At 35.8% G+C, this 5,291-nt stretch overlaps 1 long non-coding RNA gene across 1 annotated transcript; it reads right to left on the bottom strand.

Moving 5' to 3' along the window:
- Window positions 1-684: 684 nt before the first annotated feature.
- Window positions 685-4,318, bottom strand: LOC115229020. Its single transcript, XR_003883289.2, has 2 exons — window positions 2,521-4,318; window positions 685-1,407 (listed from the first exon to the last, which is right to left on the bottom strand). It is a non-coding gene; the product is annotated as an uncharacterized LOC115229020 (long non-coding RNA).
- Window positions 4,319-5,291: the final 973 nt, after the last annotated feature.

Here is a 5,291-nt window from a genome sequence, read left to right as displayed (position 1 = left end):
ATGAGGAGAGGTCAATTTATATTAAAAAAACAAAACAAGAGAAAACTGTTTAATCAGATCCCAAAGTCTTTTGAACAAACTTTAAAATCCATCAGAAGATGGTATGATTTGGTTATTCTCAGATGAGAAAAACTTTGACCAGGACCAGAAAACTAAAAGAAGAAATGACAGATGGCTATGTGCAGATCCTTCCAAGGTTCCAAGAGTGGTACTTATTTTATCAACCCCAAAAGGATGAAAGGCAAGCTGACTTGGGCAGAATTTGAACTCATCGTGGTCGTTGATGGTGTCATGTAAATGGCATCTGTGCTGGTGGCACATAAAAAGACCCATTACACTGCTGGAGTGGTGGATATTAGGAAGGGCATTTAGCCGTAGAAACCATGCTAAATCAGACTGGAATGTGGTGCATATCTCCAGCTTATCAGCTCCAGTCAAACCATTTAACTCATGCCAGCATGGAGAGTGAACATTAAATGATGATGATGATGATGAATGTAAAGACAAATGAAATGTTGTCAGGTTATTGCCTTTAATATATATAATTATTAGTGTCAAAAACACGTATGCATGTATAGACGTGTGTGTGTGTACATATAACATACAAACACACATATTTGAATTTCTAGTGATTGCTGACTAATAAAACAATAACAAACATCTCTTATAAAATGAACAAAGACATTTGAAGTTACAACCATTTTACCTTTTATTTTTTTTGTTTATGTTTATTCTATAATCATTTTCTGAGTAAAGTCTCTGTTCATTCTTATAGAAACCAAACATTTTTCTTTACATTTTAATTAGTAACAATAATTTTCAGGTTTAAAAAAATTGTTAATTGTAAACGGTCTTAGAGAATAATAGTAGTAATAATAGTAGTAGCTGTATTAAGTTAGTAGTAGCAGAGCAAACAGTTACATTGTGTCATGGACAGAATGTGTAGAGAGAGAGATGAAGAAAGAATTTAAGCAACAATCTGTGTGGCATTACAGGTTGAATATTGCAAACAGGTCCTGTAGAATCTGTTACAAGGATGGCCTGAATTGTTGAAAACAGAGTAATGAAGAAGTAAAGCTTAGTCTTTAAATAAAAAAAAAATACTGCATTTTTTATTAAATTTGTGCGCATGAGCATGCTTGAGTGTGTGTGTGTGTGTATGAGTGTGTGTATTCATGTGTGTATCAAGGCTTTTTACATTTTTTGTTCATCTCAATCTTATTTGTTTTTTTACTTCAATAATATTAATGCCGTAGTGTGCTAGTTATCCAAAAGTTCTTGACAAATTTAGACACAAGCCCCATAATCAGGTACCAGAGATTGCGAGCCAAATCTGATCGGGCAATAAGAACTCGCCAGAAGACGACTATCAACATTGTGTTGAATGTGTAACGAATGTTTCGCAATCTGAAAATAAATGAATAAAGAAATATATATATATATAATTTTATCTATATGAGTGTGTGAATACATGAGACAAAGAACAAAATGGACCAGATATCCAAATATGACATTAAACTCCTTACCTATAGATCATGAATTCAAATCTATTGCAAGTATTTCATTGTTTCTGGGCAGAACAGTTTGTTCTGCCGTGTTCTAGTTCATCTGTGAACAGTTAACAGATCATCTGGAAATGTTACCTGTAAACACTACCCTCCACAACAGATTATCTGGAAATGTTACCTATGATAGATTAGTGATATGCTCTTCTTTGTACCAGGGGGTAAAACCATTAACCCTCAGTTAACTTCAGATGGTGTGGGAGGGTAGTATTTGAACCTAGAAATTAAAGGGCTGTTAAAAATGGCAAGACATATTGTCTGATGCTCTACTGATTCTTCCAACCTCTACTGGTAACTTGACCTGCTAGAAATGGTATCATTTGAGTAGCAAGACTAAATATATTTTTAATGATAGAATCATTGTACTCATCAAAAACACAGTACAGTCATTAAGAATATGCAGTTGCATTCAACTTATTTCTTTACCATTTTTTTAAATGTAATAATCTAATACCTATTATTAGGTATTAAAAATCTTACATCATACATCTGCAATTTGGTCCCTGATCCCCTTCTGAATTTCAAATATATATTCTTATATTCATGTTTTGTGTTACACAATTTTTCACATAGGTGTACATGTCATCAAATTTGTACACTGGATAACTAATTCTGGATGTCCATGAAGATTATGAAATCAAGAAACAGTTCAGCACTTTTGGAAACATTTTTTCATGCTCAGAATTTTTGAAGCATGGAATAAACTACTTACAACATGAAATAAACTATCCACATCAGTTGTTATCTGTCAGAACACTGCATCCTTCAAAAATTGCAACAGTAAAAATCTTTACTTCAACAAAAAAAAAACAAAAAAAAACTATTCCATTCATGTAAATATGGAAAAAAATTACATCAAATAATTTCTTTGTTTTTTTTCTTTTAATTCACTGAAAGCAAAGAACAAAACTAAAACTTGACTGAAGAATAACGTAAAATTTAAAAAGAAACTCACTTCCTCAGGTGTGCTCTGGCTGCTGGTAGGCCAGACATGTCTTCATTTAATATAAACTGTTTGATACCCAAACAATAATTTTCTATGTATCGTGGCCAGTGTAAAGGTCGGGGATCCAAGTAGAATATCTTTAAAAATTGAAAACATAAAAAAAAAGGAAAAATTTGAGTAGCCCACTTAATAAACATTGAAAGTTGATCCAGATGAGAAATAGAAGGAAAATATAGAAAAGGACATAAAATCAGAGCAAATTTAAACCAAAAAGTAGCACCAGAGGGAAAAATCAAGACTAACCTTAATAATTTTATCATTTCTTTTCTTTTTCATGATTTCACATCCATTTTCAATGAAAATCATTTTGGTACATTTGTACATTAATGAACTATTATATATCCATATTTGATTTATTATGATTCAGTATCTTTATGAAGAGCTTCCCCAAGATGGACAGGAAGGTGATGTCCCTGTGGTTGCTGTAGATGAGTTGGATGCCCTTTTGTTTCCAGAAAGGGAGGATGAAGCCCTAGGTCTGATCACTTGGGAGCCACTCTAACATCCATACATGGCTGATGATGCGAGCTGCTGGACCAGGTTTTCTTCACCCATTTCTACATTTCCACAGTGATAGTGCAAATTCCGGAGCTTTGTGGTTGTCAAACTTTTTCAGGGCGGCACTGATTTCATCAGGAGTGACAGGATCAAGTCTGCAAGTGTCGTTGATTGCAGCTGTGTTTGCAGTGATGGTTAGACTGCAACTGATTGGGACAGATGGAGAAGATCTCCAGAGGTTCGACACCACCTTGGAGGATGCAGAAGGGCTGGCATGGGACCACCAGCAATGGAGAGCACTGGTGGATGTGGTTGGCTCTATGCATGATGCCACCTCTGAGACCACTAATTTAGAATGACTAACCTTAATATCTTTGTGGGTTGTTTTTTTTTTGTGACCCAATGGAATTGGAAAAACACATAAAACACTTCATCCACCACATGCAATTATCTGGCTACAACCAAAAGGACAGAATTAGAGTGTACAAAGAAGCCAGGGATAATTACAAGGCCATCATAGAAAGTGATCCAAATTGGATCTGCTTGCTACACTAGTAAATCTTGGAACAGTACAGAAAGGGCCAGAAAAAATAGATAAGGCCAACTCATGGTATGACAACAAAAAATACCAGAGTGTCATGTTCATCAATGCTAGCCCTGGTGGCGAAATGGCATACTTTTTTTTAGAAAAGCATTAGATAAGGTAAATCTATGGATTAAAGTAGCAGAAAGGCCATAAAATCCCTGGCCTGTAGAATTTATCTTTTCAATAGGTCTCCATGTATGGAGAACAATTGTATAATATGTAGGATGAACTCACAGGTTAACTGTAAGATTAGGAATGTAGTTTACAGCTCACAGTGTACTAAAGTACAGTGCAGAAACAAGACAACATTGGGGAGATGGTATGCAGCAAGGAGGAGCACAAAGAGGAGAAAAGCTCGTCAGTGCTCTACCAACATGCTCAAGTAGAACATAGAAGCTCAGTTAATAACATAGAGGTTAAGGTATAATCAATTCATAGAACAAACATGACACTTAGACAGATTATGGAGGGCACACACATAGTAATAGACAGATGGAGTCTCAACAAAAAACATGAATGGAACAAGAACACTCACTCCCACCACACAACATGACAACTAAGACAGAAGGGAGGAAAAAAACACAGAGATACAAACAGTGTAATACACACAAAAGACAAACATGCACAAACTTATGATGAAATAGAGATAAATAAGTAAATAAAAAATAAAAAATAAAGGGCATGGATGCAAACAATAGAGTAAGCAAACCCATATACATACACACAAACCCACTTACAGTAACATCACAAATGGTTGCAACAACAACATGAGCAACAACAACAACTATGATGGCATAACATAAACAGACGCATAAACACACAAAGATACAAGAAAAATAACAAAATAAGGGTCAAGAACAGCAGCAACAGCAACAGAAGAGAAAACGTGAGGGGAGGGTCAACATACCGAGTATTGGTACCACTTTCTCAATCAAAGCCGGAATACTGCATCATTGTCGTTGACTATGTGCTACATATGTCAGTTGATACCATTTCTGGCAAGGGCTTTGAAATAAAACCTAGAAGAAGTTCCAGACACCCAGCTGAATACTTGACAGACACTGACTTTGCTGATGACATCGCTCTTATCAGTGATTCTCTCTCCAATGCCCAGTCTCTTTTACAATCTCTTGAACAAGCCTCAAATTGTGTAGGTCTTTACCTCAATGAGGCCAAGACTGAATATATAAACAAGTGCCTGTCCAACAGTGATTGCATCATCCATACTCACAACAATGCGCCCTTAAATATGGTTTCTGATTACAAATATCTTGGGTCATACATATTATCATCTAGAAAAGATCTTCTAACTAGAAAGGGTATGGCCTGGTCAGCCTGTAATGACATGCATAAGATCTGGTCATCAAATCTAAGTAGAGACTTCAAACTTGAAATCTTCAAAGCCACAGTCGAACCAATTCTACTATATGGCTCAGAAACCTGAACGTTATCAAAGAAGCTCGAGAGGCAGTTGGATGGAACCTACACTCGCCTCCTTATGAGAGCTCAAAATCTCTCGTGGAAGCGTCATCCAACCAAAATGCAGATATATAGGAAACTACCACCTGTGTCATTTCTTGTGAAAGGTAGGAGAGTCCAGTTTGCTGGATATTGTTGTAGAGCTGAAAACGAGGCA

Source organism: Octopus sinensis, unplaced genomic scaffold (assembly GCF_006345805.1).
Source record: "Octopus sinensis unplaced genomic scaffold, ASM634580v1 Contig11615, whole genome shotgun sequence".
Taxonomy (NCBI): domain Eukaryota; kingdom Metazoa; phylum Mollusca; class Cephalopoda; order Octopoda; family Octopodidae; genus Octopus; species Octopus sinensis.
Note: the sequence above shows the minus strand (reverse complement) of the source record. Positions and strands in the feature narration are given on the sequence as shown.